At 32.4% G+C, this 19,388-nt stretch overlaps 1 protein-coding gene across 10 annotated transcripts in view; it reads right to left on the bottom strand.

Annotated features, from left to right (window-relative positions):
* Positions 1-19,388, bottom strand: part of Antp (Antennapedia) — a 221,922-nt gene that overhangs the window by 52,522 nt on the left and 150,012 nt on the right. Inside the window, exon 2 of one of the 10 annotated variants that reach the window (XM_068765799.1) lies at positions 4,184-4,859. The exons of 8 other annotated variants lie outside the window; for them this stretch is intronic. The gene's annotated coding sequence lies outside the window, so the exon portion shown is untranslated. Of the gene's footprint in view, positions 1-3,543; positions 3,627-4,183; positions 4,860-19,388 lie in introns of those variants that run through there. One more of the 10 variants, XM_068765769.1, reaches the window with a different exon arrangement.

Raw genomic sequence — 19,388 nt, 5'->3', positions numbered from 1 at the left:
ATACTATCCCATCCATTCATTATAGTTTTACTTGATGTTAAAAAACACTGGATGTATTAAATATGACTTACATCATTACGTTTTTTAGGACTGAAGTTTTGAATTAAATAAATTAATTAGTTCATAAATTTGCAAGGTAATTGATATAATTTATGCTAATAATATAAAGTTCGTCAACAATTATATGGTAGAGTTTCATTAAAACATTGAATAAGTCATTTAGTATAAAGCTTTGAAGCTTTCACGCTTAGTTTTCATCATCCTGTATAAAGCGATCACTCTGAAACATGTTATAATAATTTAGTGTTTTCATTGGAATGTGATAGAACAATAACTTCTGACACTGCAAAGTCTGTAGGAACAGACAGTAAACAATTTTTTGAATTTTAAGATATAGAAATCCAAGTTGTTATATGGCTTTTCTTTACTATATTATGATTACGTTATTTATGATTTCCGAAACCGTTAATTTTTTATATTGAATTTCATATTGAAAATTGAAGACCGTGTAAGCGCAAAATATCAATAATGAACGGTTTCATATACAGAATAATACATTAATTAACATTCAATGAGCTAAACATTTACCCCTTCAAAGCTCTACAATTACTCGTGCTGTATTGCAGACGGAAGTACATAAATAACCGTGATTTTTATCGAGATTACATAATTTTCGTTGATTTTAGTTAACATTAGAGATAAAATAATCTAAACATCAAATAAATATAATTAAAAATTTTAAAACTACTGTTCATGAAAGCTTGAATAAATACATAGTAGCGAAGGGCAGCGGATATCTCTATGAAGGGAACCGTCCAAGTCCTCTGTGTCGGCTGAGCATAGAAAGTCGTGCTCATACAGTCACGCCGCATTATCACATCAACCAAATCTCCAAGTCTGTTGTACATTAAAATCTTACATGCTGTTCGCTTTATTAAGGCAGTTTAAAAAAAGCAGTTCATCTGATGGTCAGTAGATAGCGGTGAAAGGTACCGTTACAATAATAGCCGGTAGAAAACCACCTACTATTTCCAAATGCGCACTTTAAGATGTTCGTATATCTGGATCAAATTTGTGAAAACTTGTTTCTATAAGTCGATGCTCCGATAGCATATTTTAAATCGACTAACGTCTACTTATATGTTTGTATTGGCCTGATTTAATGGTTTTATTTGTGAGACAATTTTTTAGTTAATATTTACTAAAATATTTCTCTATACTTAATATGTACTTCAATCAATCAAAAATGTTTGTAACAATTATAATTATGTTTAAAATTAACGTAGCAAAACCACGTATCATTATTTTCAGCAAAATTACTATTGTGTTAATTTTAGACACATTTATCAAGTTAATTACTTTAAAACGAAAATTGGAGACAAAGAAACTGGTTTAAGAATGGAAAACAAATTAGGTTTTTCATAGAATTTTTTAATGAACTAACACAACTCGGATGTTCAAGGACGAGTAACGTGTTTGAATTTTAAAACTTATGTTTGTAAATGCAATAAATTACTATTTTAGTCTAAGGTGAGAGAGAGTAAAAGAGCCTTTAAAAATGTGCACATAATAATGAATACGATATTTATTATTATTTATTTAATAATGTGTCAATGAATCGCATTTTTATGGTTGCTAAAACATTTCGACAAAACAAATAACCTTTTGAACGCTTTGTAATAACACGTAAATGGTATAGTCATAAGAATATCTATTTTTTGACCGAAAAACCACACGTTTTTACTTTTAAGTTAAATTTTCAACAAACTAGAAAGATTTAAAATGTTCGTTAAGATTATTTTTATAACACAGTAAACATCATAAGTTTAACAAAATTATTGTTTGTTATTTGTTTCTTGCTCTCGAATTACAAAGTTGTTAGATATTAAGATAATGAAATACATATACAACATACTAAAAGATTGTTCGAGAATAATTATGCAATTATTATAATATAATAATAAATTATACTAGAAAACGTAAATTCTTAATTTTAATATATCAATGAGTATTCATTGTAATTAATATTGAAATCATTTAATACTTATTATGAATGATACAATTTTTTTATGTTTAATTTAAATGTAATTGCACTTTTATTAATATTGCATTGCAATTAACTTGAGATGTAATTGTGCAATATTTATATACATTTTATTAATTAATAATAGCATTTTTTTTTCAGTTGATAGATGTAAATGCTCCAAAAAAGTAATAAAAAGGTTATGTTAAGGTATCTTTATCCTTTGTTACACATTATTATTATCATATATACATATATCATAAACAAAATAAAACTCATGTAACTTTAATATATTAGTAGTAAGAAATAATACATCAGACAAGTGTAGAGCATTAATTTTTTATTTTTATATAATCTGTTCTGTACCTCTAGATGACTTGCGACGGTAATTTTACAGTGATGCATGATTTTACATATTTGCACTGTTTGTTTGGTATTCTTTATATTTAAGGATGTAAAAGGAACTATCGGATCAATGGCAATAGAATGTAAAGTTAAATTACAAAATGCCACTAAAAATTTTGTTGATTGATAATGGGAACGTATAACAAAAAACAAAATATTATGTTTCAATATTGTCAATATTATAAAAAATGAAAAATGTTAAAAAAATCTTTATTTGTAAGTATATATGTGTTGATATTGAACCATACCTATTATTTTACTGTCAATGTTTCGACGATGTAACGTAGGTATTAACTGGTTATTTAATAACTAGGCAGTAATATAGGATAGCTTCTAAAGTTTCAATTACCTAGACTCCCGAGGGAGAGATCAATATAGGAAAAGCGTTCACACAGTGGGGGTTAATGTGCATTATCTAATAGATTATAACATTTCAGTGTTACAATTTCTTCACTAAAGAACGAAAGAATTCTTCGAATAAAACTTTTTAATAATCTTGTCCTAAACTTAAAGTTGAGAAAACTTTTAATTATAAAGATCCTTTCTAAAGTTAATTAAAAGCGTTTAAATATGATCTCTACATCTGAAGTAAGGGAAACTGAAATAGAGCTGTATTATAGAATATTTATAAACGGCTGTTGTTAAAAAAAAAGATTAATGACCAGTTTAAAGGCGGTGCCAACCGTCACTGGCATAGACAGCTCTATCATCTTATGCCCTTCCATGAGTCCTTTTAAAAAAATAATTTTGATTAATGATTTCGAGTTCTCGTTACCTGCTTTTCGGCAACTCCCACAAAAAGATGTCCGAAGTGAGATATGTAAACGAAACAATATTTATGCCTACTTATGTTAATATCTATATTAATCTTTTTGACTTATGTGTTGTAACATCGAAAATAATTCGCGCGGCAATATCTACACGGCTCTATGATTTAAATTTGCGTGCTTGATTATAATTTAAAAACCATATGTTTGAAAATTTTTTTTAGTAAATTTAAAGAAATAAGTTTTTATATTTAACAATAATTTTTTATTCCTTGTCATTAATACGGCTTGCGATACATATAAAGATACGATATAACAAAATTAGATATGTATACACTTTAAACTCACCATATATATAATCGTCCAGTTTTTAAGAAAATAAACAAACTGCTAAAAAAATCCCATATATTATAAAAGTTATTTTACCCGTCACTGTTTGTTAAATTCACTATTTGTTTTAGTTATGCACTATTGATATGCAAATTTTTTAAAAGTTTTTAACACATCACAAAATTATTATTGTCAAATGCACAATAGTTTTCATCATCTTTTCCTCGCCATTATCAATTGATTTATTTAAACGTCTTCTTGCCTCGTTAAGATATTTATTTTTTTACAGTACAAACTGTTATTGTATTTTTATATTGGGACCACCAAACTGCAAACAATACTTTATTCATGCCGTAGCCCCTCAGACTGATTTTCAACCGAGCGCGTCTAATTACGAACATCATAAGTAAACACTCGTTGAAACGACCCAGGCACAAATCAATCGCAATATTTGACACATTCTGATACCGCGAATTTCAAGTTCAAGTTCGCGGGAAAAGCGCGTACACTATAAAAAGCACTGCGTTAGCGAATCGCTCCGAAATTAAACTTATTGTCCTATCGAGTAAATAAAAGTCAACTATTTTACAAAAATTACATCGGTCGGCGTTTAATGAACGTCTGAACCCGCATTGAGCTAGCTGTCAAATCTACGAACCGTCATAGTCGGCTGCCATGAGTGGGCACGCACACAGCGGCACGGGCGCGCATCGCGACGGTCACCACTACACTGACAGCCTCCAGCGAAGCGCGAGCGTACGATACTCGCACAAGCGAAGCTTCATGAATCATACGTGCGTCGCGCTTGTGTTGCGGCGGGTGGGAGTGCGAACATGCAGCGTGCTTTTAACGCGGCCAGACGAAATGATGCCTAACTGCAAAGGGGAATGTGAAATGTATCGGTTCTACAAAATGGCTGGTTAAAACGAAGTACACGCGCCTATGTGGCCGATCACATGAGAGATTATCCGAATGCGTGTGAATGCATGTAACACCGCGCAACGGATGGGCGGGAAACGCCATGAAGAGATGCGTCGCTTGTTTCTGCGATCGCAATCAGAATTAATGATCTCTTATTTAACGTTCGTAAAAGGAGAATGCAGTGTGTATTTCACCGTAGAAGTCATAAACAACTAAATCTTAAACCCGTACACGCCGATATGAAACGCAAATTCTTAAGGTATACCGCACGCGGATTTAACAAAGTTTTATACTCAGGTACAGCCGTGTCGACATTGGAAATGTGTGAAGTTGAAATACGACTTAAGGGCATAGTGTTATAGAACAGGCATTATTTGTATGTTCGCGAAGGTCGAGATTTGCACGGGCCTTACCTGAAACAAAAGAAATTTAATCTGCTTAATAAAATTATGAATTATAACAAATTATATAAATATTCCCTGTAATAGCAATATACCGTAAATATTACAAAAATTAAACGTCCGACTCAAGAGAGATTTTAGACAAATAAATGAACGTCGAATAAAAATAAACAATAATTTGTATGTTTCTTACATCTGCGTTGATTGATATTCAATGCCAATAACACGTAGTTATCATAAATCCAGGAAAAAATATTTTCAAAAAGTACGTTGCCTCCATATATCTCATGACCTACGACTCGCATATCTTGTGATATGCAGACAGGGTCAGGAGTATTCCACCGCTGATAAGTGGGTCAGTATAGCGTTGTACAAAGATTTTGCTTACATACGTCGGTCAAGTTCAGTTCAATAAATAATACGTACAACTTTTTAACGTTATCACTAAATTTTAAGTAGCAAGTTGAGCCGTACCCGCAACAGGATTGACTTTGCAATATTCCCTGTCCCTGCAGTGATTGGATATAGTTTTAAAATCAATTCACTCCTTAAGAAAAATTAGAGCTCATCTGTCTGCAAAAAAGGTTTAATTCTTCAATACCTATTTCTAGACAACCTACTCGTATATAAATTGACCACTAATGTTACCGTATCTCATTTTACAGTATGTCGTATTTATATATTTTTTTCTATTAAAACGCGATAGTCAGATAACTTCTGGCAGTACAAAGTCTGCAGGTATAGATAGCAAACAATAATTAATTTTAATATGTAGCAATCCGAATTTTGAAAACACTTTTCTTTTTCTTACTACGTTATTATTCTATAGTTATTATATGTCGTACCATATATAAATTGTTAGCTGATAAGCTATTAATTAAGCCCTTTAAAGCTTCTACACCTATAACCCTGTAGATAGGAAATATTGCAAATCACACTACTTCATAAACTAATATAATATTAATTAACGTCGATGTACGGTTGCCCGTGGCAATTCATTGTTTTAATTACATTGGCAACTTTGTATTTTATTGTTTTAAATCTAAACGTTATGACTAATTAAACGATCAAAGGTGACACTAATTGTAAGTTATTGAATTAAAATGTTATTCAAATACGATTCAAAGTGAGAAAGAAAACGAATGGATGTAGTCTAGAAAAGATGATAAGTATGTAACGCACAAACAAAAGCAGAATAAAATTAATAAAAATTAATTTATTGCACTCCCTATCAGCTTACGCGCGTCACAGTTTAAAATTATTGCATATAGATAAAAAAAAATTCGTAAACAAAGGGGTGAACGTTTTCAGTGGGCGATGTTTACATATAGATCTGGATTATTTACGGCCAGTATTATCATTTGTACACCTTCGCGATTGAATTCATGTAATTAAGACTTTAAGATTAATTAAAAATAAACACATTGTCCGACGTTCATGTATTATTAGACGAAACCGCTGCTTAGCGCGTAAAGAACCATAATAAAGGTATAAATCAGTCGAAAACCGGTAAAATAATGAAGTCGTCAACGATTTTCCACGTATCGCAGATGATGTATATACCGTGAAATTTTTTGAAAATAGAAACCGTCTACTCACGACTCACCCTCCGAGAGTTATTACATTATTATATTTACCAAACACACTCCTATTATTACGTTTTCATGTACTCGTTTGTGCATAAATTAAAAAGTTGACGGTTTTTTTTTACGCTTTTGTCCCAACCCTTATTTTGTATTCATATATGATATTTTGATAATACAAAGGGTAGATGCGTTACAAAATGAAAACAAAAACGTGTTCAACTTACACAAGAAAAACCAGTTTTCAAGAGCAAAGTATGCTAAAGATACAAATTGTGAAAGGGGCAATCCTTCATATGTTTCTTATCTGTCGTAATATCGGTAAACTATAATGAACCCTTTTACAATGGTCATAAGTATTTGATTCTATTGAAATGAGACAAGTTGGGTTCAATTATGGTCATACGGATTGATATATGGTATAAGTGAGGGATATTAAAGGGCAAGAGGGGTTTATGAAATGTGAACTTTGAAATATGCAGCAAAGGATTACCCCTTGTTTAATTTGTCCAAAACTGGCAACCGTATCAAAGCTTTCTTTGGCGTCTGTTGATTTTTCAACTACTAAGAGTTTTACTTTAACATTAAACAGTGCATTAATGAATAATTCATTCGGAATTTTCGTGTTTCTTATTGCTTCCGCAACGAATTTCGTGCGACCCACAAGTCGATATGATTGAACCTATCGGGCATTCGCCGGCAGCGGCCAACTCCAATTTAGTTTTTCGGATTAGATACGGCGCACATAATAACATAATTGCTCTAATAACAGGCTAACCTCGCCGTGCCTTACAATTCACTTTCCAAATTGGTTTATTTTTTTTCCCTCTGCTCTGTCTAAAACTATTATGATTTATTATCAAATTTTCGTGCAGTCAAATTACAAGGGTTTTTCGTTTGCGCCAGGAAATACTGCTTTCTCTTTCCAACATATGATTACATCCGCAAACAGAAAAGGATACAAGCATTTGGTACTTCCTTATAAACCTCATGGCGATGTTGATGAAATAATTTACGAGAATTTTTTCTAATTAACTCGTAGAAACGATAATTAGTTGGATTAACATATTATGTACAATGTTTTTCTTAAATTTGTTTTAATTGTTAACGAAGCTTAATTAAACAAAGTGAATTTATTATATTTATTCAAACTCCATTTCTTTGACAGAATTACATTTTTTACAATAAAAATAATAGATTTATTTAATTTCTCATTTAATTCTGAATTATAGCTATAATATTGAAGGATGAAAGGCAATTAAAATTTAATATTTCTTTTAAATTTGGTTGCAATCAAGTCTAAATCATAAATAAATAATTTTGTACTTATCACAGAAACCGAGGAGAAACAACGAAATGTTTATAAACGACAAATGTTCATGACATCTGATTGCATTAAACATGAGACCTGCCACCGACCGATATTTACATATAAACTTAGTTTTCACGTTTGTGTCGGGGACGAGGATTCTACAAGCGGGAATGGCTTCCAGGTGATATCTGGAGGAATTTTTATGTCGTACGGCGTCTGTATGTGAAAAGAAAATTTATAGAAGAAATTCTGGTTGTATATTTTGGTCTAAAAATTATTATTATAAAAGGAGGTTGTGAAGATTTTTTAGAACTTTAGCTGGAGTGAAGTGAATTTTTAAAAGAGAGAATTAAATGTTATTGGTTTAATTTTTTTTGTTTATATTATTTTTTATCAAAAATACCAACCTTCCGAAAATCAATCATACCAAAAGAAACTAACGTATCAATTAATAGAATAAAATGGTAGGAATGATAATGAATATAATAATAATAATAAAATTTATGTATAATCATTTAAGGACGATAACTTTTAATGGCATTGAACTATGTTATATCACAGCAACATCGTTATATTATATCATTTTTATTTGCCATAAGATAGAAAATCATCACTTTGTAGAAAATCTATAAAACTTAAATAGTCTAATTGCAGGAAGTAGAATTTGCAATTAAGTTACAGTCTATTACATTTGACAGATAATAGACGTCGGATTGTAACTGTAACGATCATATTTGTTAGATGAAATTCATTATTTCATTTGTGTAAGGTTGGTTATGGTTAAACCCAAGCTATATTTTTTTGCAGACCTCGTGGTTTTTAAAAAGGTAGATGCAAAAGGCGCTTGGTCTAAAACCTTTTCGCTATCTTGAGCGAAATCTAAGGGTTTCTGAAAAGTAGTAGTAAAGGTACACTATATTTATATATATATATATATATAAATTTTTTTTTCATGAGTTCCTTTATTGGATAGAAACAAGACTAACGTAACTTTAATGCATAGTTGTAGTTTAAATTCGCATTATTTATAATTTTTTGGAACACACATATGTAGTTTGTAGTGGTGTGCGTTCATGAATATTCGGGCAGCAGCCACCTCCGCGTAGATAGCGCGTGTGGTGAAGCGGAAGAGACCTCCGACAAAGGACTGTGACAATGAACCCGATACGTAACTTAGGGCTGACTGCTTTTTGGTTACTTTCAATTGTGCACTATGTATATATACACATGAGTCTATATTCGATTGTTGTTAGGCGACGTTAGCTTTTCTTGTTTTTATATTCGTCGGGTAACATAGGGCCTGATGTCTTATATAAACTAATTGATATCTATGTTTGTCTTATGATAATTATAACATACTAGAACATTATCATCATTATGTCAACCGGTAGACTTCCACTGCAAGGCACCGGTCATGCGATGCCTGCATTCCGCGACTATCGTCTTTACTAAATATCAGCCTCAAATTAATTACGTACCAAAGATTTAAATACTTGTTTTTTTATGATAAAACGATGTAAATAGTACATCGTTATTTTTATAAACTAGAATCGTATTAATTAAAAAAAAATATCAATACTTAAAAAAATAAAGATTTTTTTGCCATACCAGTATTATATAAATATGTGAATTTATTTATCGATGTAATACGGTAAATAGAATGTTATAATGTGTAATGAGTATTCGAGTTTTGCCCCTTTAGGCAGCCCTGTTCGCAAGCGCGTCCGACACACCCGCCCGGACACGTTTCAGGACCATGAATTATGGCGCGAGCCGATGTGACTTTTCAATTTGAAATCATCAACCTGGAATTAATTTCATTTTTGAAAGCCATTATTTCTGTTATCTCTCGATGTTGTACAATATGCGAACGCCGCTTTATTGTCGTGACGAGAATATTCCGCGATGTCGTTCTGTTTGTTTAATACGAGGCCGCCGTTTTAATTTCGCATTTCATCTGGACTTGCCGTCCGTACACCCGCTCCGTAATTGTATTGTTAAATTATATTAATTGGAACAGTTGGAATTTGCACAGTGCGAAAAACTCTTATGACACTTTTTAATTATAATAAAATGTTGGTATGAAATATTACCATAAAGGCCAAAAAAATTATTGACATTATAGAACTCAACGTTAAGATAAATTCTTAGCAACTGGAACATCTGCGTCAACGTGTATCTAATCTACCGATTTATTATAAACATTAAACTGATATCAATCAAGCGATGTTTTAAATTGATGTCGTATGTGTAATAAATGTTAAAATTACGATTGAATAAAAATGAAGTGGTTTTAACGATCTAGCGGATAAATACAAAAATTTATTTCTTCCGGGAACGGTACAACATTCATCTGTAATTCACAAATCTGTCAGTGTTGGATACCCACATAGTCTCCCGACGCTATCCTATTCATAGTAGCCGATGCCGTTTTCCAACGTTACCGGTGTTGACGAAAGCCGAGCCGAAATAGACGACGCAACTATAAATTTTATTTTGAAATAAAACTCGAATGTTTATTTCTGAAAAAAAAGACGTGCGACGACTTTTTGTTATAACAGAGGGTGTTCAAAAAAAAAATTCTCGAGAATCGCCTAGACACGGCCGTTGACCCGAAATTCCTTCTGTTATTTAGTGCTGTCTAATTTGAATTTTTACGTTGAATAAACTCATGTGACGTGAGAATCGCGATACGCTCGGTATATCTCAATTATCTATTTGAACTTAAATTTATTCGATCCGAATATATAACTAATGTCATTATAAACGTACAAAATTCATGTTCTTTTACTAATAATTTTTAAATTACCAATTTAATTAATTTTATTGCTCTGTACAGGTTTGATTTAATAAACGTGTTACCATACATTAACAAAAAAAATATCTTTTTACGACTTCCCATAAAAGAGACAGAAGGACGGTTCTTCTCATTATGATAACGTTTATTAACCTCAGTAATTGAAGTTGATTTATAAGAGTTAGTATTATTTTGTAGTATGAAAGTAGAATCGGTGAATAAAACAATGTAAAGCTGTACGTAAAACAAAGGCCGATGTGAGATTGTACATATCCGAAATACAACGTGAAGTTACACTGAAATCCCTAAAGAGGAACCTTATAACAAAGCTAATATTAGACAATCATTTCCTGTCAAAAGGGAGGTAATGCTCCCTCCCTGAGCGGGCGGGGCGGAATACCACCTCGTCTCTCCAGATTTCGCAGTCGCGTTGTTCGAGTGAGAATCTGAATTCTTATTTTTTCGCTTCTAGTGTGATGAATGGATTTTTAATATCCTCCTGCAGCGGTCTGGAGACGAAAGTATTTTGATGGAAAACGCTCTGTGGCTCCGTTGCTTTTTCCTCGTCTACGTTCGTGCCTTACATCGATTTAATACGTAATTTATCATTCTCGGCTAATATTTTTTTACACGTGCTAACAATGATACAGACAAGCCCGGATTAACACTTGGTTAAAAATAAAAAAGCGGAATGGAGGATAAACGTCGCCGTCATGTCAAAAGTATAGCAACGTCGGCGCAACAAGACATCAGCATCCACCGACGTCTCAATACACGCTGGGTCTTGCGGCCGGTAAAAAACTCACCGTCCGTTCTCACAGCACGACTCTATTACGACTCCGCCGCGAATAAATAAAACATGACGGCCCTTCTCACGTACATGTACGCACATAGCCATACCCGCCCGTATACACGCTCGCGGATGTTAGCAGATCTCGATTCGTTGTATCTGATTTGAGACGCTTTCCCCCGATGCGGGTTTAAACGTGTAACAGTCAGAAACACGCGATTATTTTTAACTTTGATTTCGGTAAAGCTACGCCGTATCAATTTTACACAACAGCGCATTGCCCGTAAAGTGCGTGTTTGACATTCAATCGCGTCACCGTCTCTGCTATAAAATAGGAGAAAACGTAAAAACGTGACACGAATATTTCGAGCTAAGCCTTGTAGCTGGTGTTCTGAAATATCTAAAAATGCCGTTTGAAAACAAAAAAATTAAACAACCTTTATTTAGTTGACTATAGTTACTCCATTGTTTGTTATATTTAAAAGTTAATTTAATTTACATTGTATGAATTTCATTTTAAATAAATATTTATGTCACGACAAAAACTTACCACTTTGGAGTGACAGTTTAGTGAAAAGATGGCGCCTCGATACTTATTTGCAGTGTTACGATTAAAATTTCCGAGGCAATCGCAAAGCTTAAAAAACTTGACTAGTGTCTGTATAACCTGCTTCGTGTTGAAGTTATCTGCTTTTATAATCACTGACATGTCTTCTAGCGCCTCAGGTGTGATACCGTTCTTATTGTGTGTCGTCTGTCGTCTGGTGTATATGAATTTACATATTGTAATTATAACGTAATTAGCGGAGTTAATTTGGCATCCAGAATATTTTTGCATTATTATAACGAATCTTAGACGTGTAGTGTATAATAGAAAAGCTAACTTTAAGATTTGTGAAATAATTCATTTGGAAGTTGATTCTTAGTTATCTTAACTTTAAATTGTTAAAATTTCTAATATTCACCTAATCAATATTTTAATTGTGAAACCATTGAAAAAGAAAGGTTTGAAATTATTTATAATATTATAAGCCAATGAAATAAAAATATGCTCAAAAAATCTCCAGATTTTTCATTAATGATGTAGTGTTTAAATCATTACCGCCATTATGATTTACTGTCGTAGACTTAAGAGATATTTTTTATCTATCTATTAACATTATACATGCTAGACTGTGTGTGGCGACGGAATAGATGAGCTAATAGTTAGTCGACTCTTGCGCAGACCACAATAAAAACATATGACGGAGTACTGACGGTACATTAACGCGCTCGCCATACTTGGCACCACGCAAGCTCCGCCCGCTGGCAGAAGGCACGCAAACCGAGTTATCAATAGAGTTGGATAAACAGATATCTATTTTATTTATCGATGTTGAAGACGAATCTACATCATTGGTGTGGTGAACAGTGGCTTCCAACACTATCATTAAACAAGTGGTAATTCTTAACATAACATTGAAAACGTAAAAAAATCATGTGTGAAATCATCCCCCGTATATTTTAAGTCATTGGTTATATCGAAACTGTCTCCTAGTTTTTTTTAATAATGTTTATTATTAGATATATATTTAATTAATATGGGTGACAGTAAAGACAATGGGGCCATACGTACTGACGTCATAGTTTTTAAACACAAACACAGTAACACTTACAGAACAGAACTTGAGTCTTATTTTATGTCTTTTAATATGTTTCGTATTTTCTATTCGCACAATAGTCTGCTTAAATTATTGAAACGAAATATTTAAGTAATTATGACTCTAATAGCATAAAATTACACAGACATGCACCGATAACAACATGGTAAGGATGCAACGATGATTATTTATTTATTTGTTTGGAAGACTTCCAGCTGTATATAATTTTATATGTCCAAATAATAGTTGTTAAACCAGGAGCAAATTACAAATCTTCACTTATGGCTTGTTTTATAGATTTGTTATTTTGCTTCTCTTTGTGGGTAACTGAATTTGTTCACAACGTTAAAGAAAAGTAAAAGATAGGAAACTATCTTTTTTATTTACCCGTGTGAAAATAGTGAAATGGCTATATACATCCTTCTGTTTCAAATGTTACCATACTACACAAAATTATTAATAAAGAATGCTGAAATATTATATAAACATTTTTATTAACACTTAAATAAAACAAATCTTCGATTTGTGCCTTTTTCGTATTATCATATGATGCAAATAAATTAACTATCTGTTATAAAGAGTATTTAAGATTCTCTTTTGAATTAACACTAAGAAACTTAAATATTTTATTTTCGTGGAGAAATAAACTGTACGTTAATTTACATTACATTTCTATAATTACCTTAACTTAGTTAAATTAAAATACTTAGTATCAATAAATTTTATTACGTATAAAGTGTCAATTTGTTAGAGAATTTCATTTAAGATAGCTTAATAAATAAAATTCAATTAATATGTATGTAAACTTTAGCATTAACAAACCGCACGGAATATTCATATTAGACGTAGGCATTTAAAATGCATTTAGTTGCATCTTAATAAAAAAAGTAAATTGAATTCGAATCGATGTTATCGAAGTAGTCGTGCGATATAAAAGGTATCGATTAGATATATCATCGGCAGACTTCACTACGCGAAGTGAACCGTTACATTTCGTTCGTCGTCCTCTCCTTCTATTATTGTTTTTCGCATTTCGGTCACAAGACAGATGGTAACAGCGGCGAGGAATTTGTAATACAATAGCGGCCACAATCCCGCAAGTGATCCCTGGCACGAGATTCATGTCAAGACGGCTGTTTCTTTACTTCAATACACTTGGCACCTAATAATTTTCCTAGTTCCACATCTAGCCGAATAAACTTCAACATCGCTGAATTAATTGCTAAATTTGTAATAGAATACAAAAAAAAATAAGAAAAAAGAAACATAGCTGACACAAAATTTGTAATTATTTATGAGTTATTTATTGTTTAAAATAGAAAAATAATATATCTCGATGACAATTCTTGTTGTGTTCTTAAGTAGGTGTTAACGTTATTTCAGAGCTATTCTCGTGTTTTACGACTATAGCTACAACCCGAAAATGCCTCGCGATAAATTAAGACGTGAATAAATCTGACAATATAAAATTTGTCGAATGATATCATTTACGCTTTCTAAACCTCTTGTCATTGATCATTCATTTACAAATATGATGCGTTTATATTCGCTTAATAAGTGACGAATTGGAAACTCGATCCATTACCCCTAACCGAGTAAAAGGAGGTGTTATGACAGCCCCATACAAGCGGTGGCACATTTTGTCAGTGGAGGATGTAGTGCGCGTCGACGAATATTTATTTATTTATAACACTGAGGGGCTGTAAATTAGCGATGAATTTACGGCGCAGCGAAGAAGCGATCGCGCGAGTTATTTTCGGCGCAAGCGCATGATTTAAACAGTTCCCGGAGTGGAGCCGTTAGAGATCGAAGCCGAAGCGGGATTTGTGGCCCAAGCTGCGTTTATTGTGCATTCATATTGCGAAGGACTAATTAAAATAACGGATGATGTACGTCTTTGGTGGTTTCGAGTGACTAATGGCGTAGTTTTCTATTTGGCTTCGAAAATATGTTTGGTGTCCTTGTTCAAAATGTTAATAAATTAACATGTAAAATTATTTTGATTTCTAAACACTTTTTTACAATAATTAAAAATAATGATAATATCAGATACACGACAAACAACTAACAATATAAGAAAACACGAAAAACCTTTACAGAAAATATCTTCGTTTGGAAGTTGGTTAACAAATACTGTTCGCGTCTCGCAGCATACGATATCAAGCCTATCTCAGTCACGAAAACACTATATTTGCGCCCACTTAATATAATCTAACATACGTGACCTTAATCCTTTTTGATCTAGCATTCGTTGAGGATATCTATTACGTGGTAGATTAAAATAAATAACGTATTTTCGATATATTTTATGACATAATGGATTGATTTGAAGACTAGAGGTTTTCACATAGTAAACCTCATGTTAAAAATATATTAAATACACAATTTCAAGAAAATCTACATTGCGAACCTTAATAAGAATTACTGTTTTTATAACAAGTCTAATATTATAGAAGTCTAGTGTCTATTGGCATTTGTGAAATAGTGACGTCATTGTTATTACTTAGCTTATACGTAAACAAAGACTCTTCTGTACTTTCTGCAGGACTTACTTCAACTGGTATTTTTCATGTCTTCTAATGTCTTTAAATTATAATGTAATAATACTGAAAAATTGTAGTATGTAGCGGCCCGGGGCTGCCAGGTAGCTCTCGAACTTTGCTCAAAAGAAATTTAAGACTAACCGCCTTCAGCGTCCTGCCCACTCACACCTGCAGGATCTGTAGTTGTCACTTGAGCAGCTATGCAAGTCACGTAAAAAATTCATGAAATAAGTATGAGACGTGTCGTTGTCGTTTCAGCCCATAGGTGCCCACTGCGAGACCTAGGCCTTCCCGTAAGATATATATGGATGACGTACCAATATCGCCACGCTTGGAAAGCTTGTCCGTGATCGCAGTGTGATATTATGGTATGCAGAAGACGCTGATGTCCATCCTCTGTGTAGTGTATTAAACAAAAACTTATAAAATAATCCGGTAACAGTTCGAAGGTTTTCTTGAACATGGTTATTTAATGCTCTACAACAAAGTGACCATAAAAAGGCTCGTTTAAGTTTGTCAGGCTTTTCTCAGATCAGATCATGTTTGGAACTGTAGCTTTAAGGATATCATCAAATAAGCATCTTCTGATATTCTTCTTATGACAAGTTGCCACTATAATTATTCCTATGTTGATAATAATATGAATAAATAAACAGTATGGCCAGTGTAAACATGGCTTTATATATTTTGCTTTAAATGATATTTTTCAGTATCACAAATGTGCAGTGTAGATACATCAGTACAATAGATAGTAATAAATATGTACACAAATTAACACAAAATAATGTTACATGAATAATAATGGTGCGTACGAATGTTATGATGGATGGTGTTTGCGGGATATTTCAGACCAAAATGACGCTAACATGATCTTGCTTAAAGTGAATTATTTGACCATAGAGTTAAAGCCTCGAATATTTTGCTATTTATTTTATATTACAAAAAGGATATATATTTGGCTGTGCAATACTCGTACAGTTGTGGCATAAGCTTCCTCTCATAGAGAGGGTACGGATCGCAGCTTCGGTGCCCGGGTTTATAGGTTGGTGGATGTCAAACATGTTTCTTCCTTATGTAGGATATACTGGACGGTGTGATGATTCATAAAAAGTATACAAGCTACTGGAAATCGAACTTCGACATTCCCTGCAAGTTCCTTAAAAAGAATATTTAATGTCCTTTTGTATCGTATTGATATTCCTGAAAAAAATTATCAGCACTTTGTTTGTTAACAAAAAGTAACATAAACGTTAATGAAGTCACAAATATAAAACGAATTGCAAAATTATAGTTTCGAATGCAAAAACTAAGAATTTCAATTACTTAAGGTCCATTGGCTCTGAAAAGGCGACGAAAGTAATTTATGAGTTACCGAAGAGCGTTCGACGTCGCAATGTTGACGGGGTACGACGAAGTAATTTAGAGTTCGTTAACGATGACAAATGTTTAAAAAACACGGCAAATTGTTAAGGGTAAGTGCAAATTAATCGTGGCGCTGCTCGAATGTGACAAACGGTTCGCGGACGAACGTTTGTGGTATAGATTAGCGTCATGGCGGTCGCCTACGGTAACATTATTATGCTACACCTGCTCAATGTATGAACAATAAAAGTGACAATGAAATAGTTTTATGTGTCGCGTTTGCCTAATGCGGTCAAATTATTTCGCTTTCGTAATGCACTAATTTTTTGTTTTACTTAGTAAAGGCGCGAAGTGAGACTTTTATGGTAATTAACTGAAATACCATTCAATTTCTACTTTTTAAGAATGAATTTAAAACACTTTAAGCTTGGTTCTATAAGGTAAAGTTTATTGTGATGTATTATACCATTTAGCACTGTGCTTTTGCCTATCCAACAACCTCTAGTCATTTAAATGTCAAATGTTTATTAAGGCTTATAGAATTTTCAATTCTAAATACCGTAGCAAAGCAGCCTCTCACTTCAGGTCACATGTGCAAGCTTACAGTCGCTCAACGAGCCATGAAGAGATCTATTATCAGAAATTCTCTTAAAAATCGAATCAGTAATAAAGAAATAATTTGACGAAGGAAAGTTAGTGGGCAAGCATACGACGCATAGAATAGTTGTCCACAGTGGCTTCGAATTCTAGCGTAATATAGCGAAGGATGTCAACTCACAAGGAGTACAGACGACCTTGTTAAAAATATCCAGATATGCGAGATGCAGCTTCCAACTGGTCTTATTGAAAATCGGATAGGCATATGTAGACGTCTTACGTTTGAAACGATCATGATTATGCAAGCGAAGCAAGTTAATCGATGAATTCTCTTCTTTCTCACAAACGACAATTTTTAAACTGGTTCCTGGTCTTGCTTAGACTTTGTTCATAAGTATCGACGATATTGTAAATTAAATATCAAGAGACAGTTGCATTTTTAAGTCTACAATGACCTTTCCAATACACGTACCATTATTATATTAAAATGATTAAATGATAAAAAACCGATAAAACAGAGTTTCAGTATTGAGAATATGTAACTTAATTGAATTTCTACTTCGAGTGATAACCATTACCAACATTACAGCTAATGAACACATTTCAACCGGCGCAGTGAAACATTTATTTAGATTTCGATCTACGCAGCTGCGTTGTCTAATGCTAAGCACTATTTCAAAAATGTTCTCAAATAAAATGAATAAAAAGGTATCGTACAGTGAAAAAAGATGAACGAGATATGATGCTAAATGCTTAAAATTAATTACATGAAGTAATTTTTTTTAAAGTTGTAGAAATTTCTAGTTGTGAACTAAATTATTATTTGATACTTAATGTAATGATAAGTTATACAGAGTGATTGGTTAGCGTAAAATGCGTAAAAGATTTAACGGGATAGATATAAAGCTCGATTGTCAACAACAAGATTTAAAACTTTTACACATATTTCCAATCATCATGTATAAAGTGAATTAATACTTTCAATAAGAAGTAATCAGAATTTTGAAAAGTTTTTTTTACTGTATTATCATTTTTTATTCATTATTTATAAAAGTATTGATTTTTGGACAGGGTGTAGGGTGCAATTTAATTGATGGTAAATGACGTTTACATATACCCCTTTACATCTTTTACATCTATAAGTAATCATTCTGTATAAGTAACATTAGATCAGAATTACCTGTATATAATATAACACAAATCTTAGCAAGTTATATATATATATATATATATATATATATATATATATATATATATATATATATATATATATATTGAATATTTATGTCCATAGCAAAATGTTTAGAAAATTCCAGAATACAGCAAGTTGATGACGCGCCGCGAGTATGGCGGGACCACGTCCCTGCGACATAAATCAACAGCGCCGTTTGTTTTGCCAATAAAATTGATTCTATGCGCGATTAAATTTGGAGCAGAAAACTAAAATTTAAAGGAAAAATTTAAAACTTTTAATGACCCTCCCGCATTAATTAACTCGATAATTAATTTAAAATTAAATATTTATTCATGCACAGATACTTGGCCATAAACATAAATTACAAACCAAAATCATGGCTGATGAATATTGAAAGATGTTAAAAAGACTCTCAAAGATAAGTTGAAACGAACATGTCTATGTTTTATGGAGCTGTAATACCGTTTCACACAAATTTTTAGACGAGTTTGAAATATTTTTTTATGCATTTCATTAACGGTCCGCCGAATTTAATAGGCGAATAAAAAATTTGTTTTCGGTGTATGAATTACACCGTGAAGAAATAAATCAAGTCTTGTCGATGGTATCAATGGTGCTGCCCCACTAAAATTGAATCTATTTGCTGGAAGCATACATCTGTACACGCGCGGGAAATCGTTAAAAAATGGCAACATCGACAATTCTCTTTAACAAAGTTGATA

This window comes from Battus philenor, unplaced genomic scaffold (assembly GCF_028537555.1).
Source record: "Battus philenor isolate CCGP_79_NKW_IND1 unplaced genomic scaffold, ilBatPhil1.0.hap1 SCAF_10, whole genome shotgun sequence".
In the NCBI taxonomy this organism is placed as follows: Eukaryota; Metazoa; Arthropoda; class Insecta; order Lepidoptera; family Papilionidae; genus Battus; species Battus philenor.
Note: the sequence above shows the minus strand (reverse complement) of the source record. Positions and strands in the feature narration are given on the sequence as shown.